Source organism: Scyliorhinus canicula, chromosome 17 (assembly GCF_902713615.1).
Source record: "Scyliorhinus canicula chromosome 17, sScyCan1.1, whole genome shotgun sequence".
Classification (NCBI taxonomy): Eukaryota; Metazoa; Chordata; class Chondrichthyes; order Carcharhiniformes; family Scyliorhinidae; genus Scyliorhinus; species Scyliorhinus canicula.
Genome location: NC_052162.1, coordinates 111,841,477 through 111,862,857, shown reverse-complemented (window position 1 = coordinate 111,862,857; position 21,381 = coordinate 111,841,477). Strand labels below are relative to the sequence as shown.

At 49.9% G+C, this 21,381-nt stretch overlaps 1 long non-coding RNA gene and 1 pseudogene across 1 annotated transcript; both read left to right on the top strand.

Moving 5' to 3' along the window:
- The window catches only part of LOC119951522, a 58,076-nt pseudogene that overhangs the window by 23,490 nt on the left and 13,205 nt on the right, over window positions 1-21,381 (top strand).
- LOC119952250 lies at window positions 5,559-21,352 on the top strand. Its single transcript, XR_005457789.1, has 2 exons — window positions 5,559-5,931; window positions 21,314-21,352. It is a non-coding gene; the product is annotated as an uncharacterized LOC119952250 (long non-coding RNA).

The following is a 21,381-nucleotide window of genomic DNA, read 5'->3' as shown; positions in this document are numbered from 1 at the left end:
AACATGCCCTCCTGGCGATCCTGAATTCGCAACCAGCGCCCGGGACCCCGCCAGACGCAACCACTTACCTTACACATGGTCAGACTTCTCCCATCGGATCATGGGACCATCCAGAAGCAGCTGCCGACCGAGGAAGCGAGGGAAACGCGGTAATCTGCAGGTGAGAGTAAAAGAACGCTGTTTCAAGACTCCTCTCCTCAGCATAGTCCTGGCAAACATCCGATTGAAAACAAGCATGACAAGCTGAATACTAGACTTACCTCTCAGAGGGAAGTAAGAGACTGCTGTGTGCTCTGTTTCACAGAGACATGGCTCACCCCTGCCTCACCTGGATGTGCCATGCAACCTGAAGGCTTCTCGATACACTGGATGGACTGCATGGCGTCATCAGGCAAAGCGGAGGTTGGAGGGGTTTGCCTCCTCATCAACTCCTCCTGGTGCTCGGACGTGGTGACTCTGGCAACCTACGGCTCTCTGGACCTGAAATACCCGACTGTGAAGTGCCGCCCGTACTACCTTTCACCGGAGTTCATTTCTGCCATCATCGTGGTCTACATCCCACCCCAGGCGGAGGTGAAGAAGGCGCTTGATGAATTGTAACCGCTATAAATAACAATGAAGCAGAATACCCGGAGGCCTTGTTCATCATGGCCGGGGACTCTAACCAGGCCAACCTCGAGAGTGGATGAAAGCAAATTACTGCGGAAGCTGGAATCTGAAACGAAAGAGAAAATGCTGGAAAATCTCAGCAAGTCTGGCAGCATCTGTAGGGAGAGAAAAGATCTGACGTTTCGAGTCTGATGACTCTGTCAAAGTTCAAGAGTGTACTGCCATAATTCCATCAACACATCTCCTGTCCCACCAGGGGTGCCACCATCCTTGACCACTCCTACACAAACAGCAAGGGGCTGGTTTAGCACACTGGGCTAAATCGCTGGCTTTTAAAGCAGACCAAGGCAGGCCAGCAGCACGGTTCGATTCCCGTGCCAGCCTCCCCGAACAGGCGCCGGAATGTGGCGACTAGGGGCTTTTCACAGTAACTTCATTGAAGCCTACTCGTGACAATAAGCCATTTTCACTTCAAGGGCGCCTACCAATCCATTTTTCTACTGCAGTTCAGAAAATCGGACCACAAGACGGTGCTCCTTCTCCCGGCATACAAGCAGAATTTGGCCGGGTTTCGGGATATAAATTGAACATGGGAAAGAGTGAGATATTCCCGATCAATGCCAGAGGGCAAGAGAGGAGATTAGGTGAGTTGCCGTTCAGGTGATGGAGATGAGCTTTGGTACTTAGGAATCCAGGTAGTGCGGAGCTGAACTAGGCCTGATTTGTGGAGGGGTGAAGGTGAATTTTAACAGGCGGGATGTGTTGCCGCTGGCACTGACTGGGTGTGTGCAGACAGTGAAAATGACAGTGCTGCTCAGGTTTTCGCTCGTGTCTCAGATCCTCCCTTTCTTTGTCCCCAAGTCTCTTTTTAGGAGAGTCAGTGGGATAATTTCAGGGTTTGTGTGTATGGGGAAGGACCCGGCGGAGAGGCGGGTATTTTTGTAGCGGGGTAAGGGGGGGGGGTGTTGGGGGGGGGGGGGGTTGGCATTGCCAAATTTGATAAATTATTATTGGGGGGCGAACATGGCGATGGTGAGGAAATGGGCTGTGGAGGAGAGGTCAGTCTGGGGGCGGGTGGATCGGCATCATGTATGGGAACGTGTTTGAGGGTTCTGTTGTTGGCACCTCTCCTGTTTTTGCCAGCCAGGTACAGCGTGAGCCCAGTGGGGGTGTGGGTGTTAAAGGTGTGGGGCAGTGCAGGCAACGTTTTGAGCTGGAGGATATGCCGCTTTGGGTTCCGCTATGTGACAACCATAGAATTGTGCCAACAGGGCTGTACGTGAGGTTTCTGGGGTGGTGGCAGGTAGGGATTGAGTGTTTTAGGGACTTGCTTGTAGAGAGGAAATTCACGGGGCTGGAGGAGTTGGAGGAATTGAATGAGTTGCCCAAGGGGAATGGCTTTATGTACCTGCAGGTACGGGATTTTGTGTGGCGAAAGGTGCTGCCTCTGTTATTGCAGGATAAGCTGTTACTGGAAGACGAAATAGGGAAGGGAAAGGTGTTGGGTGTATATATGTAAGGAATTGTTGGAGATCTATGGTTGTTTGTTGGTTTGATGTATTGTTCTTTCGATATTCTGTGTATATATTTAAGAAGAAAGAAAGAAAAGAAGAAAGAAGAAAATTGCTTATTGTCACGAGTAGGCTTCAATGAAGTTACTGTGAAAAGCCCCTAGTCGCCACATTCCGACGCCTGTTCGGGGAGGCTGGTACAGGAATTGAACCGTGCAAGGCCTGCCTTGGTCTGCTTTAAAAGCCAGCAATTTAGCCCAGTGTGCTAAACCAGCCCCTAAAAAGCCTTGAATAAAAATATTTGAAAAAAAATCTTTTCCCACAAACTAAAAATTCTCTTTCCAAAAGCACAGGCCGCTCACTGATATTCAATTTCAGGATGTGGAGATGCCGGCGTTGGACTGGGGTGAGCGCAGTAAGAAGTCTTACAACACCAGGTTAAAGTCCAACGGGCGCGATTCTCCCAAAACGGGAGAAATCGTAAAGCTGGCGTAAAACCCGGGCGGGTTTTACGGCAGCGCGCCCCTTCCCGACCGGGGACCGATTCTGGTCCCCGGTCGGGGCTAGCAGCCCGACGCCGTAGGCTCCGGCAAGACGGGCTTAACGAAAATCGTTAAGCCCGCTTGCCGGAGTTAGCGCCGGCTGACGCATCATATGACGTCAGCCGCGCATGCGCAGTTTGGAAGACTCCAACCCGCGCATGCGCGGGTGACGTCATCGCGTTTTTGCGCGAAACCCGCACATGCGCGGGCCGGGTTGCCCCTCAGCCGCCCCGCAAATGGATACTGCGGGGCGGCGGAAGGACAAGTAGTGCGCGGGCATCGAGCCCGCTGCCCGCGATCGGTGCCCACCGAACGCGGGCCCATGGCACCCTTGGCACGGCCGTGCCAATCGGTGCCATGGTTATTAATAGCGAGTTAGTCACGCCGTTTTTACGAACGGCAAGACCAGGTGTGTTTGCCGTTCGTAAAAACGACGGCGTAAAGGGCTGGGACTTCGGCCCATCTAACAGCTGAGAATCGCTGCCGGCCGTAAAAAAAACGGCGGCAGCGATTCGGGTCGGGACTTCGGCGGGGGGGGGGGGGGGGGGGGGGGGGAGAATAGCGGGAGGGCGGCAAAAATGTCGGGAAGGCCCTCCCGCTATTCTCCCACCCGTCGTGGGGGGCGGAGAATTTCGCCCAACATGTTTGTTTCAAACACTAGCTTTCAGAGCACAGCTCCTTCCTCAGGTGAATGACTTGACCTTCCTCACCTGAGGAAGGAGCAGTACTCCGAAAGCTAGTGTTTGAAACAAACGTGTTGGACTTTAACCTGGTGTTGTCAGACTTCTTACGGGATTCAATTTCAGATGAATGGAGTGAATCTGTTAAATATTGATGTGCAGTTTGATTTGAGTTTCCCATCTGGGGTCTATGTTCATAGATCTTTGAAAGTTGCCACTCAAGTGGTTAGAGCTGTGAAGAAGGCCTATGGTGTGCTAGCGTTCATTAGCACAGGGATTGAATTTAAAAGCCGTGAGGTGATCCAGCTGTACAAAACATTGGTAAGGCCACATTTGGAGTACTGTGTGCAGTTCTGGTCGCCTCATTTTAGGAAGGATGTGGAAGCTTTGGAAAAGGTGCAAAGGAGATTTACCAGGATGTTGCCTGGAATGGAGAGTAGGTCTTACGTGGAAAGGTTGAGGGTGCTCGGCCTTTTCTCATTAGAACAGAGAAGGATGAGGGGCGACTTGATAGAGGTTTATAAGATGATTAGGGGAATCGGTAGAGGAGACAGTCAGAGACTTTTTCCCCGGGTGGAACAAACCATTACAAGGGGACATAAATTCAAGGTGAATGGTGGAAGATGTAGGGGGGATGTCAGGGGTAGGTTCTTTAACCAGAGAGTAGTGAGGGCATGGACTGCACTGCTTGTGGAAGTAGTTGAGTCAGAAACATTAGGGACCTTCAAGTGGCTATTGGATAGGTGCATGATGGGCAGCACGGTAGCATGGTGGTTAGCATAAATGCTTCACAGCTCCAGGGTCCCAGGTTCGATTCCCGGCTGGGTCGCTGTCTGTGCAGAGTCTGCACGTCCTCCCCATGTGTGCGTGGGTTTCCTCCGGGTGCTCCGGTTTCCTCCCACAGTCCAAAGATGTGTGGGTTAGGTGGATTGGCCATGCTAAATTGCCCGTAGTGTCCTAGAAGTAAGGTTAAGGGGGGGGATTGTTGGGGGCATAGGGTGGATACGTGGGTTTGAGTAGGGTGATCATGGCTCGGCACAATATCGAGGGCCGAAGGGCCTGTTCTGTGCTGTACTGTTCTATGTATTACAGTAGAATGATGGGGTGTAGATTAATTTGTTATTAATCGAGGACAAAGGTTCGGCACATCGTGGGCCGAAGGGCCTGTTCTGTGCTGTATTTTTCTATGTTCTATCTGTAAATCCCCTCCTTGCAAATATCCTGTAAAAGGAGTTTACAAAAGTCATCGCTGTCAGTCGCAGGTAGAAATTGAGAGCAGGCAATTCCAGTTTCTATGGAACATTTTTTCCTCTCTCAGTCCAAAGATGTGCAGGTTAGGTGGATTGGTCATGCTAAAAAAATTGCCCTTAGTGTCCAAAATTGCCCTTGGTGTTGGGTCGGGTTACTGGGATAGGGTGTGGGATTTGCTAGGGTGCTCTTTCAAAGAGCCGGTGCAGATTCAATGGGCCGAATGGCCTCCTTCTGTACTGTAAATGCCATATGATTTCCCTACAGCTGTAAATCTCCATTCCACACACTCTGACTCCTCTCTGGGCTGAAATCCAAACCCATCTCAGCATCTCCACCTTTTCATTCCTCCACTCCCAGTTCTCTCCCTCCCTCTCCTCTCCTCTCCCTGGGTTCAGCTCTGCAACTCCTGTCTGCAGACTGACAATAAAATCAATGAGTCTAATTGGGGGGGGGGGGGTTGGAACCTCCAGCGGGTGTTTGTGAATCCTCCCCACCCACCTCCCAGGTTTTCCTTCCTTCCCAGAGATCAGAATCCTCATTGATTTGAGCCCAAAGTGGAATCTCTGATTTATTGTCCCCTCCCCCATCCAGAACAATGGGCACAGGGGGCGGGGCTGGACGACTGAGACAGACACCTGGTCCTCCAACCAATCAGAGTGAATGGGGGGCGGGACCTAGCCTGGGAGTTTGCTCCCCCTCCCCAGTGCGAACCAATGTGATGGGGGGGCGGGGCTGGAGGACTGGTCTTCCTGCAGTCAGTGAATGGGGGGCGGGGCCACCTTTGCTCCAGTGCGAACCAATCGGACGGGCTGGAGGACTCAGACAGGCCGCTGGTCCTCCAGCCAATCAGAGTGAATGGGGAGGGGCAGGACCGAGTTTGCTCCCCTCCCCAGTGCGAACCAATAGGATTGGAGGGCGGGGCTGGAGGACTGAGACAGGCGGCTGGTCTTCCAGTCAATCAGAGTGAAGAGGGGCGGGACTTCGCCTCATTGTTTATCCTCTGCTCGCTCAACCAAGATGGCGGCCGTTAACCTGGGTCTGGTCCCGGGAGGGAGAAATTCCGCGGGTGCAGATCAGTGAGCTGACAATTGCTAATAAGGTTTTGCGGATCGACAAGGTGTTCCGAAGCCTCCTTACTTTCCCTCGGCGATTACGTTCTCGTGTGGCCCAGAAACCGCGATGCGCATGTCCAGGGTCGAGGGGTAACTGCGCATGTGCGGGGGAGGGCTCATCTGTCAGACATCCTGAGGTGTTGACCAATGGGAAGAGCTGGGGAACCGGAAGGACGCTGGTCCTCCAGCCAATCAGAGAGACTCAAACCTCCTGTCTGCAACATCTGTGAGTAAATCACTTTCTTTTCTCCCCTTTCCATTTCTTTTCTCATTCTGACCTTCAATTGGGGACTTGCAGCAACTGAAGGGAAAGGAAGTGAATCCAGGGAGGGTGCAGACTCTGCAAAGCTTGGCCCAGGTCTCTCTCTCTCTCTCTAAGACATTGACATCCTTTGCTCCCTCAACTTGACACATTTATTTGTCTGGCTAAAAGGATGGTCCCTTTCCCAATGTTCACAATTAAAGGGCTGGTTTCTCCAGGAGATGGTTGACATTCAAGGGGACAGTGAATTAATATCAGAGAAATGTCCAGTGTTATGTGGTACAGATTCAATATTTTATTGATGGTTCTGCAAAAAATGTGTTAGCAGGAATTGATCCAAAAGAATCACTCGACACCTAGAACATAGAACAGTACAGCACAGAACAGGCCCTTCAGCCCTCGATGTTGTGCCGAGCAATGATCACCCTACTCAAACCCACGTATCCACCCTATACCCGTAACCCAACAATCCCCCCATTAACTTTACACTACGGGCAATTTAGCATGGCCAATCCACCTAACCCGCACATCTTTGGACTGTGGGAGGAAACCGGAGCACCCGGAGGAAACACACGGGGAGGACGTGCAGACTCCGCACAGTGACCCAGCCGGGAATTGAACCTGGGACCCTGGAGCTGTGAAGCATTTATGCTAACCACCATGCTACCATGCTGCCCCTGGGTCTGCTCCAAACATCAAACAGTTTATTGTGTTACATTGGTGGGGAGCAGGCAACTCGGGCAATTAAGATACCTCTCTCCTGAACAAAGAAAATGATCATTTATACAATTACAAATAGTTAGTTGGTCTTCTTCAGCTGGACACATTCCAAACAAAACTATTATACATTGATATTTATTATTTCCCGTCGTGTAATATTGTCCTGTCGCAATGTTATATATTTCCAGTCATCTCTTCCCTCAGAGGGTTGTTGGTCTCTGGATTTCTCTTCAATAGCGACCAGTGGAGGTTGGCAGTTGTTGAATATATTTATGGATCAGCTGAACAGATTAAAAAATATATATATTTTTAATTAGGTTTTTGCCATTTTTAACAATAAAAGCAACAGAGTAACATAAAAATTGGTGGAAAATCAGCACAGAGCAGAACAAGAGATATTGCCGCATAAATACAACAACACATTGTAGAATTAATTCGGAACGGGATATTTGAGGGACCAGAGCCTCTAGATGAAATGCCGGATCAATTGATCAACCAGTGAACATGTTAACATGGTGAGAGGGGAAGATTCAATTAAAAACAGGAGGATTACAATGCAGGTCACACACCCCAAAGTATTCCAAAGCAGACTAACAACATAGTCAAATTAAAATGTATAAGTTGATTGAATTTGGTGTCTCCTCATCAATATTGACTGGTAAGTCCCTTTCCCATGACTGCAAAGCGTTAGAAGGCAGGATCTGGAATTGAGAGCATCATAGAACTTGTTAATCAATTATTTAGGCTCCACATAATTCAGGATTTTTCCGCTGGAAAAATTGAGGAATCAAAATGCAAAGATGTCTTGATAAAGTCTCTGAGATCTAAATACTGAAATAAGACTGTCTTGGGTTGTCAAATTGCTGACATAGCTGCTCAAAGTAAGACAAGGAAGCATCTCTGAACATGTCTGCTATCATCTGCAGAGCGTACAATAGTCTGGACAACACAAAACATCCCTTGGCATGAAATCGGAAGAGACAACCCCCCCAGACAAGGTCCCACCTAAGAGTCACCATCAGCTGTGGAAAGTTGGCCCCAAAGAGCATTCAGTACTGAAACCTTTTGCATTTCTGGGTTCACCAAATGATTAAGCTATCTTTGGATGGCAGACTTCAGATGCAGCTCACTGAAAAACACCTCGAGCTTTTTCTCAAAGTGAAACTAAAAAGCAGAGCCTAAAAAGCTCAGCTCCACCCACACTGACATCACTGCAGTAACATGAGCAGCCAAACATTTCTTAAAGCGACATTCTCATGACACTGTCCTTGCCTGGCCTGGCCCACATGTGACTCCAGACCCACAGCAATGTGGTTCACTCTTAACTGCCCTCTCAAGGGCAATTAGGGATGGGCAGTAAATGCTGGCACAGCCTGCGACACCCATGAATAAAAAAAATAAAAATTAAATATAAAGTGGCTGGTGACGCCACTGGGAATGTCCCAGGAACAAAATCCTGTACCTGGAAGTACCGAAACATAGCTGGCCCCCACCAGTCCGACTTTCTCCTTCAGCTCCTCCGAGATGGCAAACTGCCCGCCCTGAAACAAGTCCCTCACTGCGGCCCTTTCCTTTCTACCCCCAAATGTGGCATCCACTGGCTGAAAGAAGCTGCGTCCAATCCTGTCATGCCTGGACCACCAGATTAGTCCCAGCCAGACGGAACGGAAGCCCCCCCTCCCCACCCCTCCTCCTCTCCCTGAAGGGCTAACCACAAAATACTCGCACTTGCCAAAATTGAACTGATACCCCGAGAAGGAGCTGAATCCCTTCAATATACGCATAATGTCCCCCATACCTGGCCCCGAATCCTTTACATACAGCAGCAGGTTGTCTGCGTACACGGACACCCTGTGATCTGCCCCACCCTTCACAGTTCACCCCCAGTGGTCTGAGGCCAATGGTTTGATCGCTGTCGCAAACAGGAGAGGAAACATAGGACACACTTGCCTCATCCCCTGAGCAGCCAAAATGGCCCCGAACTCATGGTGTTAGCACTGTTGCTATATTTATTTGGTTATAAATATGGCAGTCAATATGGTCGCCTTCCTTAATCCTAATTATGTTTACACTGAGAGTCGCCAGGTATCTCTCGATACCGCCACAAGGTTCAAACCCGATTACTGATCAAAGAGCCAATACACCAGTTAGTTCAAAGTCAATACTATTTATTTGCACACACAGTAATATCTACTCATGCACAAAATACCACAAACTAAACTATCGCTAACGCTAACGCCTATACTTAACTTCAGTTCCCACTCAGTCAGAGGAACAATGGGCGTTTTTCGGATCTGAGGCTGTTGGGTGCGGAGAGGTAACAGGAGAACAGCTAAGGTCGTCCGTCTGATAGCGAGCGTTGACCTTGGACTTACTGGTGCAGCTGGTGGACGTGTCTCTCCGCTTCGAGAGCCGAGTCCAAGAGAGCGATTCTCTCTCGGGGGGGGGGGCTTCTTCTTATACCTGAAGGGGCTTCGTGCGCTTTTGGGCGGGACTTGAACTTGGCCCCAATTAATTGGGCCGTATCTTGATGACTGGTATTGATCTTGACCAATAAAGGGGTGGGTGCCCTGATGGCTGGGCGTGGCTTTGGTGGCCGTTGGCCTGGCTTTGTTTACGCTTTCGGTTTGGGGAACTGGCACCGGGACGTCTGGAACAGTATCGGTTGCTTAAGTGTCATTCCTTTGTTCCCGGAGATGGGCCATCAATATGCTAATTGATCTATAGTTTCAATTCCGTCTGGGAGCTGTCTCTCCAATATGCATACAGGCTCTGTGCCTGCTTGCTTTCTTAACATTGTCCATATTTCCCTACAGTCATTACGATCACCCATTTTGTATTCTGGAAGTGGCCATACCCAGATGGCGACAGCACGCATGCTGCCAACTGGAGCTTCGCAGAACAGTCGCACCCATGAAACAAACCCAGGACCCAGCCCAAACTTCTCCGCACTGCAAAAAGATATCTCCACTCAACTCTATTGAATGCTTTTTCTGCGCCTGGTGAGACGAGATCTCCGGTTCCAGCCCCACTGCCGGGTTGAGAATTACATTGGGTAGCCACCTCACATTGGACAACAATTCCTGCCCTTCACAAAGCCCGTCTGATCCTCCCCCACTATCTCTGGGAGACAGAGCCCCAACCTCGACGCGAGGAAAAGCTTCACATCTACGTTGAGCAGCGAAGCCCGGGGCGATACGACCCACACTCTTTGGGGTCCTTTCCTTCTTCAGGAGTAGGGAGCTGGACGCCTGCCCCAGTGTCTCCGGGAGGTTGCACCAGTGAATCATTAAACATCACCAACAACAACAGGGCCACTGACCCGCAAGCTTATTACAAAATCCTACCGAACCCATCCGGCTCCAGCCCCTTCCCCGTTTGCATCTTCCCTAAAGAGGTTTGAACTTCCTCCAGCCCCAACTCCTCCTGCAAATCGTCCTACACCTCCAAACCCTCCAGAAACTCTCACTCTGCTTGTTCTCTGGTGGCTTTACAGCCCCTCGTTAAAGGTTGGAAATGCTCTATTTACCATCCGTGGGAAACTAACCCACCTCTGTCTCCCTCTCTTCATAATCTCCCTCGCAGCTTCCTGTCGCCTTAACTGGTGAGCCACAAGGTGGCTAGCCTTCTCCCCGAATTCATGCACCACCCCCTTTAAGCACCTCAGCTGGTGCCTGCGGACCTACCTGCGGACAGCAGGGGCAGCACGGTAGCATTGTGGATAGCACAATTGCTTCACAGCTCCAGGGTCCCAGGTTCGATTCCCAGCTGGGTCACTGTCTGTGCGGAGTCTGCACATCCTCCCCGTGTGTCCATGGGTTTCCTCCCACAGTCCAAAGATGTGCAGGTTAGGTGGATCGGCCATGCTTAATTGTCCTTAGTGTCCAAAATTGCCCTTAGTGTTGGTTGAGTGGGGTTACTGGGTTATGGGGATAGGGTGGTGTGGGCTTGGGTAGGGTGCTCTTTCCAAGGGCGGTGCAGACTCGATGGGCCAAATGGCCTCCTTCTGCACCGTAAATTCTATGAAATTCTAACAGGTCAAATTGCATTTGTAGCTTCTTCCTTCGAGCCCATCACTCCGGCTTTGGGTCACTTGCATATTCCCGGTATACTTCCAGAATCTCAGCCAGTAGCTCCCAACTCTCCTTCCTGGCCTCCCTGTCTATATGTGCGTATACCAGATGATTCTCCACCCCCCCCCCTCCCCAATCATCGCCTTTAGTGTCTCCCACAAAGTGAAGGGCGAGACCATCCCATTCTCATTCAACTCAATGTATTCCTTTATGACCTTTGAGATCTTCCAATATCCAGCCTCCATCCCGTGCGCTGCACCCGACACACCTCCAACATCAAGTCCACCAAGTGTAGCGCATGGTCAGAAATAACCACCACTGAGTACTCCGTGTTCTTCACCCCTGGGAGCAGGGTCCTACCCATAATGAAAAAGTCGATTCTTGAGTACACCTTGTGTAACGGGTGAAAAGAAATGAAAACTCCTTCCTCTCCCCAGGTGCATAAACCACCAGGGGTCAGCACCCTCGCCATCCCCGAAGGGGCCAGCGACTTCGGCCTGGGGCGATCCAGCTTAGGATCCAATAGTTAAAATCACTGGCAAAAAAATAATTGGTGCGTGTCTAATCCCGCTATTGCAGCCAGCAGCCCTCCCAAAAACTTGACATCGTCCCAATTCAGGGCGTACATGTTCAGTAACACCACGGCCTTCTCCTCCAACCTTCCCCATAAACATCACGCACCTACAACCCCCCCCCCCCCCCCCCCCCCCCCCTCGCGGCCACCCATTGACCAGAACCGACCCTGCCTGAAAACGGACATGTTCCAGATAACTAACTTTGCTGGAGTCTCTCACTAACCCCCCCCCCCCCCCTCGAGTCAGCCATCAGGTGCAATACTCCTGCAGAAATCCCACCTACGATGGCTTGCAGCCCCACCTCGAGGGTGAGACGAAGAATCACCTTGTCTCTGTTAGTTCTGTCCCTGCCCCGTTCCTTCCCCGCCCCCCCCCAAACCTCAGGCTCGCAGATTTCCTGCCGTCTCACCCAACCCAATTCCTCCCCCCTCCAAAAAAACAACCAAACCCATTGTGCCCCTCCCAATCTGCCCCAAGGAGTTGCAGCCTCTCCCCTCTATCCCCCTGATCCACTCCCTTTCATCAGCTATCTCTTCCCTTTTCCTCTCGTGAGGTGGTCCCCACACCCCCCCCCCCTCCGATATTACCCCACAAAAAACAACAAGCACTTAATTCCTCCTACCCCACAACCCCACCAAAGTGCCCAATCCCAAACACCGTTCTCCGCCCTCTACCTCTCCAAATCCTCTCCCTGGAGAACAAGGCCGAGAATCCCCGAGGTAAGGTTTTTATACTCTCAGCTCTGATACACCGCCCCTCCGAGTCGGCTCACTGGAGGCTAGGCCGTGAATCCCCGAGGTAAGATTTTAATCCGCTCGGCTCCAATACTCACTCCCTCCAAGTCCACTCCCTCGAGATTAGGCCACATATCCCTGAGGTAAGGTTTTTATACTCGCTGCTCCGATACTCCACCACTCCGAGTCGACTCACTGGAGGCTAGGCCGTGAATCCCGAGGTAAGGTTTTTATACTCGCTGCTCCGATACTCCACCCCTCCTAGTCGGCCCACTGGAGGCTAGGCCGTGAATCCCCGAGGTAAGGTTTTTATACTCGCTGCTCCGATACTCCACCCCTCCTAGTCGGCCCACTGGAGGCTAGGCCGTGAATCCCTGAGGTAAGGTTTTCACAGCTCTGATACTTCGCCCCTCTGATGCCGCTCCCTGGAGACTAGGCTGCAAATCTTTTGAGGTAAAGCTTCTGCAGTCTATCCCGCATGGGACACATGGGGCAGACCTTCTAATATTCCCCGTGTGCCTCGAGGAGCATGAACTCCTCTGGTAATGACAGGGTGGGGCCACAATGTATACAATGCCAACCAGAGTATCACTGGCCTCGAGAGACAAAGGACCAGTGTCATTCTAACCGGGTTGTGATGTAGATTCCTGAATGTAAATAAAAGTTATTTTGTCTTGCAAGCCGACCGACTACTCTCGCTGTTGTTAAACTGGCGACGAGGATAAAACCGGAAGCAATATACGGAACGCCTCTGATTTTTCTCCAAGGCCAATATTACCGAGACGGAACACCAAACAGTGATCCTTTTGTTGGCCTGCGGTGCTCGTACATTCAGTGTCACATTTCCAACCGGATACAGTTGCGTTCGACCAGCTGGTTTTGCGTGTGGGAGACCATCTCAACCCAACGCTGCCTGCTGTTGTGCAACACTATCAGATTAACGCAACTGTACGGTCTGAGAAGGAGTCAGTCGCTGCGTGTGCAGCCCGATTGAGACGCATTGCTGAGGATTGTGATTGGGGGCTGCCCTCGCGGATATGAATGTAGAACATACAGTGCAGAAGGAGGCCATTCGGCCCATCGAGTCTGCACCGACCCACTTAAACCCTCACTTCCACCCTATCCCCATAACCCAGTAACCCTGCCTAATATTTTTGGACACAAAGGGGCAATTTAGCATGGCCAACCCACCTAACCTGCACATCTTTGGACTGTGGGAGGAAACCGGAGCACCCGGAGGAAAGCCACGCAGACACGGGGAGAACGTGCAGACTCCGCACAGACAGTGACCCAGCCGGGAATCAAACCTGGGAACCTGGAATCGAAACTGTGAAGCAGTTGTGCTATCCACAATATTCAGAAGCAGCTTTTGGGGGAAGGGTGCCTAACATTCCTGTCGGTTCTCTCACAGGAAAGTGTGGCTCCTGTAGTTCAAGAACGATGAGGCATGGAGGTCAATGCCACGAATCGTCTTTCCCCCTGCCGCCCTTTCACCACACCCAGGTGGGGTCGCCGAGAGTCGATCGGGACACAGCCTCATGACGCAAAGTCTAAATAAACACTCTGGATGGATTTGGCCTGGGCTGCCAGCGCGCTGTGTGAGCGGTGTTGCTTCCAAAGCGGCCAGCAGCGTTGTCAGCGTAAAGAGCAGCGTGTTCGTAAGGGTTCTACGGTTCGTCAGCCACTTGTGAGGGCCCATCATATTGATGACCCCGAAGAGGCTGCCAACCAGTCAGACGTGCAGCTGAACTGTTTGGCTGTGCCTGGGTTGCACCTATCAGGATTCCTATCCGGGTCAATGGACATTGTTCGTATGGAATTGGACATGGGTGCGGCCGTAGCTGTGCTTCCCTGCAGTATTTCTCATTGTATCCGCCTCGGGGTGAGTGAATTGGCCGTGGCTGATTTGGTGGACTGTCTCGGCACGTATACCGGGGAGCATCTGCCCACAGTGGGCTCTGCGCTTGCCCCTGTAACTTTGGAGCGTCAGTTGCTACATCTTTCCCTCATTGCGGTCAAATGAGCTGACCCTTACCTCCTGGGCTGCAACAGTTGCACCTTGATTGACCACTTATCCTACGAGTGGAGGCAGGAGGTTTGCATTCGGTGTTACTTCCCTGATGTTTTTGGGTCTGGCCGTGGGAAGATTAAAGGAGCTGTGGCAAAAAATCCAAGTAGAGCCGCAGGCCGAAACTCGTTTTTCCGTGCTGGACTGGTTCCTTCTGCCATCGTCGGAAACGTTGAAGCTGAATTGCAGAGGTTGCAAGACCTTGAGATCATCCGGAACGGGCAGCCCCGATGATGAAGCCGGACCGTCCGTCTTTGCAGAGATTACAAATTGACCGTGAGTACGGAATCTCGTCTGGACCACTATCCGCTCCCTCTCTCTGCCACTTCGGCGGGAGGCTCGACTTTTACAAAACCCAACATGAGCAGCGCATATGTGCAACTCCATAAGGCATCGAGAAAATACCTCACTACCAACACTTAGAAGGGTCTTCATGAGTATACCAGGCTTCCTTTTGGCACCTCGTCTGCCTGCGCTATTTCTCAGCGCAGTATGGCGGAGATATTGCGTGTGGCAGTTTATCTCGTGCTTAATGCAGGAGCAGCAGAGGCCGAACATTTTCAAAATCTTGAGGCTGTTCTACACCGCCTTTCTGAGCACGGTTATTTATTTGGTCTACCGTGTCGACCGCGATGGCCTCCACCCAGTCGAAGACCAGGTGCAGGCTATTGTTGTATTTTATATTTTCCCCGCGTCTTGACTGTGATAGAGAAATTCAAACAGCATTCATTAGGTAAGCAAAACTGAACTTTATTCACTAATTAGAACTGCTAGCAGAAATTGGCTGATACTTGGAAAGTCGGAAGGCAGTCAATTACAAACTGCTGAGTCCGTCCCAAGTCTGCGCTAGTACAGGAAAAGAAGGCGATTCTTATACATTATAGGATCAAGATAACATGAATACAGCTTGGTCAGGAATTTGGTCAAAAGTAAAACATAAGTAATAATCGTTACCATGGCGGCACCTTCTGACCTTTAGGGGACTTGAGTTTCATATCATTATCTTGTCTTTGTTTTAAGAAAGGGAAGAAGTTGTTTACATACAGAAGGAGACAGTTGTTCAGCTTGTTATGTATTGAGACTACATTTAGGCGAATGATGAAAACACCTTATCTTAGAATTTTAGAGTCACTCGGTTCTTAGGTCAAGTCGACCTCGGCTGTCTCTGTATTCTGGGCCTTAGGTTATATGAAAATCAGTTTAAATTCACTTGTACCAAGAAGACTTGACTAGTTTTCCCATCATGCCATTATTTGCTTCACACAATACTACACAGGTGCAGGCTATCAATTTGCCCCAGCGCCAATTATTGTCACAGATCTTCATTTGTTTTTGGGCCTTGTTAATTATTATGGCCGCTTTAAGCCAAACTAGGTTACGATTTTGGCCCTCCCCTTCATCAGTCCATGCAGAAAGGTACCCCATGGTCGTCGAGGGACGAACAAGATGCTTCGTTTCGGATCGTGAAGCGAACCCTGGTTTCCTCCCAAGGTTCTTGCGCACTTCGATGCAACCAAACCTTTGTGTTTAACCTGCAATGCATCGCCATCCAGCATTGGAGCTGAACTTCCTCAACACATGAAAGATGGTCGGGTCGCCCCATAGCCTACACCTCTAGGCTACTGCCGGCTGCTGAACGCTCCTTTGTGGATATGGAAAAGGAAGGGCAGCCGGCCATATTTCGGGTCAACCGATCCAGTATGTCTATGGCCACCACTACTTCTCCGTTGCAGATCACAAGCCATTGCATGGTTTATTCTGAGAAGATAAGGCGTCCCGCCAGTTCCATTCAGAGCTGGGCTCTCCTATCGCCGGCCTATCGGAACTCTTTTGAACACAGACCAGGCTCATCTATAGCGCATGCGAATGCTTTGAAGTTGACTGCCGTTGCCTGCTGTATCAATTGACCCGTCCATGGACGATGAAGTCATGGCTGGTCTTCAGTTTTATGAACCCGCTACCCCCTGACAGCTGCACATATCTGGGAAAAGTAAGAAATCTTAGAACACCAGGTTAAAGCCCAACACGGTTGTTTCGAATCACTAGCTTTCCGAGCGCAGCTCCTTCCTCAAGTGAATGAAGAGGTGGGTTCCATAAACACAGGGGCAGCAGGGTAGCATGGTGGTTAGCATAAATGCTTCACAGCTCCAGGGTCCCAGGTTCGATTCCCGGCTGGGTCACTGTCTGTGTGGAGTCTGCACGTCCTCCCCGTGTGTGCGTGGGTTTCCTCCGGGTGCTCCGGTTTCCTCCCACAGTCCAAAGATGTGCGGGTTAGGTGGATTGGCCATGCTAAATTGCCCGTAGTGTCCTAATAAAAGTAAGGTTAAGGGGGGGTTGTTAGGTTACGGGTATAGGGTGGATACGTGGGTTTGAGTAGGGTGATCATGGCTCGGCACAACATTGAGGGCCGAAGGGCCTGTTCTGTGCTGTACTGTTCTATGTTCTACATATATAGACAAATTCAATGATGCAACACGATACTTTGAATGCGAGTCTTTGCAGGCCATTAAGTCTTTACAGGTCCAGACGGTGCGACTGGAGAGAGGGGTAACCCCAGGTTAAAGAGATGTGAATTGTCTGAAACCAGGACAGTTGTTAAGATTTCGCAAGCCCAGGCCAGATGGTGGGGGATGAATGTAATGCGACATGAATCCAAGGTCCCGGTTGAGGCCGGACTCATGCATGTGGAACTTTGCTATAAGTTTCTGCTCGGCGACTCTGCCTTGCCGCGTGTCTTGGAGAACGCTTACCCCGAGATCAGAGGCTGAATGCCCTTGACTGCTGAAATGTTCCCCGACTGGAAGGGAACATTCACTCCCCCACCATCTGGCCTGGGCTTGCGAAATCTGACCAATTGTTTTCTTTCCAATTGAGCGGCAGTGCAATTTGGCGTGGCCAATCTATCTACCCTGCATATCTTTGCGTTGTGGGAGTAAGACCCACGCAGACACGGACGGGGAGGATGTACAAACTCCACACCGACAGTGACCCGGGGCCGGGATCGAACCCGGGTCCTCAGCACTGTGAGGCAGTAGTGCTGCCCACTGCGCCACTGTGTCGCCCCTGACCGAATTGTTGATGGGTTGTCTTCTTCACACCCAACTGGGATAATTATTCGGAAGTTTAAAGGCGTTGCCCCGAAGGGCCTTGCTCTCTACGAAAATCAGCGTCCGCAACTTCGGTGATGGTCCTCATTGGATTCCAGGGGTGGTCGTTCACCAAACCGGTTCCGTGTCGTACTAGGTCCGCGTACGAGGCCATCTCATGAAGCATCATCTCGATCACCTTCGTGCACCTGCACCTGATGCTCTGTCTTCTTCTCGTCGTCTTTCATCCACAAGCCAGCAAGGCATTAACGCAGTGGACCTCCGCTCCGGCTCGGCCGTCCCTCGGGGGGTCTTCGGAGGTCAGGGGGGGGGGAGGGGTGTAGTAACCCGCATGGAACAACGGGGCAAACCTTCTAATACTCCCCTTGTGCCTCAAGGAGTATGAACGCCTTTGGTATATAAGGCCGACCAGAGTGTAACTGGCCTCGAGAGAAGGGATCGGTGACTTTCCAACTGAGTCCTGATGCAAATTCCTGAGAGTAAATAAAAGTTATTGTGTCGAGCAAGCTGAATGATTCCTCTTGCCATTAAAGTTTTTGTACTGATTGCTCAAATACTCCGCCCCCTCGAGTCCACTCCCTGGAGAGTCAGCTGCGAATCCCCGAGGTAAGGTTTTAATACTCTCAGCTCCGATCCCCCCCCCCCCCGAGTTCACTCCCTGGAGACTAGGCTGCGACACCTCCGAGGTAAGGTTTTTGTACTCGCAGCTCCGATATTCCACATCTCTGAGGCCGCATCAGTTAAGGTTTTTGTACTCGCAGCTCGATCCCCCTCCCCTCCGATTTCACTCCCTGGAGACTGGGTCACGAATTCCTGAGGTAAAGTTTTTTATTCTCACATCTCCGATACTCCACCCCTCTGAGTCTGCTCCCTAGAGACTAATAATAATCGCTTATTGTCACGAGTAGGCTTCAATGAAGTTACTGTGAAAAGCCCCTAGTCGCCACATTCCGGCACCTGTTCGGGGAGGCTGGTACGGGAATTGAACCCGCGCCACTGGCCTTGTTCTGCATTACAAGCCAGCTGTTTAGCACAATGTGCTAAACCAGCCCCTAGGTATGGGGAGTAGGATTTGGAGAGTAGGTAGTGGAAAATATGTCTCTGGGACTTGATGGCCTGTAGCCTTGGGTATTCAGGGAGGTGGCAGCGTGGATGTTGGACGTATTGGTTCTGATATTTCAGAATTCCCTGGATTCTGGAAAGGTCACAGTATGTGACACCCCTATTCAAAAAGGGAGAGAGGCAAAAAGTAGGAAACTATATACCGGTGAACATGACGTCTGTGGTGGGGAAATTGCTGGAATCAATCATTAAGGAGGAGATGATTGGACATTTGGAAAGACAAAGCTCAATCCACCAATGTCAGCATGGTTTTATGAGGGGTAGGTCATACTTGACCAACTTGCTCGAGTTCTTTGGAGGTAAACAGCAAGGTGGATAATGGTGCTACGGGCCAGGGTTTACAGAACACCAAAGCATATCATGGAGTTCACCTGACAAACAACTTTGAATAGATTTTGGTTATGGGGAGCACAATGGCCCACTCTGCAGGTGTGACGCAATAGAGATCTAAAGTATTTTAAAAACAAAACAATGTTTATTCTGTGAATCCAGTTAACATTTTATAAACCCACAGTAACCATCTTACCAACTACCAACACTGATAACCCCCCCCCCCCCCAGAAAGATACAGCACTCTATAGGTAACCCTTAGTAACTTTCCTCACAACATCCATGAGCCAAAACACTTTTTAACAAAGACAGGTTTGTGTTCTCTACAGACAACCGGTGTCACTTTTAAATTATCAAGTGATCTAAACACCTTGTTTAACATACAGAGGGAGACCAGTATATGTGGTGATTGTATATCTGGGTAGATGCAATACAACTGAGCAAGCACTAGAGCAGGGGTGGGCAAACTTTTCCGTGCAAGGGCCACATTCAGAAATTCACAATTTTAAAGGGCCGCATAGTATATTAAGTAAAATAATTACTTCACCCGGTTATGATTCTGGGCGCCTCATATAGAACATAGAACAGTACAGCACAGAACAGGCCCTTCGGCCCTCGACGTTGTGCCGAGCAATGATCACCCTACTCAAGTCAACGTATCCACCCTAGACCCGTAACCCAACAGCCCCCCCCCCCTCCCCCCCCCCCCCCCATTAACCTTAAAAAAATACTTAAAAATTAAAAAAAAAAATTTTTTTTTTTAATGACTTGGTGGGCCGCATAAAGACCTTTGGCGGCCCGCGGGCCGTAGTTTGCCCACCCCTGCACTAGAGGGTGCACGGGAGAGATAGAAATACAGACAAACAGGAAGTCAGGACACACTTCACAGGACGGGAGCTGGCAGCAAGACAGACTAGCAGCATAGATGTAACTTTAAGTTAAGAACTGAAGAGAGAACTAACTCACAATAAAGCATCTACTTCAACTTTAAGACTACGAGCTTTATTAAGACACAAGGAACAACACATGGTACCAGGAGTTGGGTTCCAATCAATCTCATCGAATTAGCGAAGTCTTCCCATGTCGAATGTCCGGTAGGAGTTTTCCTTGCCATTTTTATCTTTCTGTGTCTGCAGCTTGTGTAATCTTATTGTAAGCATTCTGAAACACCTGCTTGGTTTGAATGCAGCTCTCCAACTGAAAACGAAAGTAAAACACAGAGCCAAAGACATCTTTCAACTCAAAAGAAAAGTAAAAAGCAGAATCACATTCCAGCTCCACCCACACAATGACATCACTGAGGCCGTGTGATAAAACACCCTTTTCTTAAAGGAACTCTCACATGACAATGGGAACCTGTGGATGTGGTATATCTAGGCTTCCAGAAGGCGTTGAATAAGGTGCCGCATAAAAGACTGATCCAGAAGGTGGGAGCGCTGGGGATTGGCGGAGTGGGGGTAGAGTGCTAGATTGGATTGAGGATTGGCTGACTGACGGAAAGCAGGGGTGTTGGGATAAATAGGTCCTTCTCTGGCTGGTGAACTGGAACTAGCGGGGTGCCACCGGGATCAGTCCTCGGACCTCAATTGTTCACAATTTATATAAATGATCTGCGAGCAAGGACGTGGTGTAATGTAGCAAAATTTGCGTTTGATACTAAAATAGGTGGGAAAGCAGGCAGTGAAGAGGAGAAAAAGATTTCACAGATGGATGGAGAATGGGCAAAATTTGGCAGATGGAGTTTAATCCATTTTGGCCGAAAAATAGAAAGGGAAATTATTATCTAAGAGCAAAGCAGATTTAAAATGTGTCTGGGTCGAGGGATCTGGGTGTCTTTGTCCATGAATCGGAGAAAGTCGGTATGCAGGTACAGAATATAATTAAATAGGCAAATGGAATGTTCACGTTTATTGGAAAAAGGCTGGAGTGTAAAATTAGAGTGGTGTTGTGGCAATTATATAGGGTGTTGGTGAGACCACATCTGGAGTATTGTGTCCAGCTTTGCTCTCCTTATTTGAGGAAGGATGGGGTGGCATTGGAGGCAGTTCAGAGGAGGTTCACCAGTTTGATTCCAGGAATGAAAGGGTTGACATATGAGGAGAGATTAAACAGTTTGGGCACGTACTCGCTGGAGTTTAGAAGGATGAGAGGGGGATCTGATCGCGATGTATAAAATACTAAAAGGGGATTGATGTGGGGCAATCTAGAACGAGAGGTCACGGGTATTGGTTGAGAGGCGGTAGATTTAAAACTGAGATGAGGAGACACTACTTCTCGCAGAGGTTGGTGAATTTGTGGAACTCCCTGCCCCATAGTGAGGTGGAATCTGAGTCATTAAATGGTTTCAAGAAGGAGATAGATATATTTCTGATTTGAAAAACGGGTGAAAGGGATATGGGCAACAGGTAGGGAAGGTGGATTTGAGACCAGGCGGAGATTGGCCATGATCTGATTGAATGGCGGAGCAGGCTCGAAGGGCTGAATTGCCGACTTCTGCTCCTAATTCCTATGTTCCAATGAACGAGAGAGGAAAGAATGTTCCAGAGAAACTAGAATTGTCTGTTCTGAATTTCTGTCCTGTACTGACAGTGATGTGTTTTGTAAACTCCTTTTGCAGCTTATTAGAAGAGGAGGAATTACAGACAGAAATCTCAAACGCCATATCTAGATCTGGCAGTGTCACTC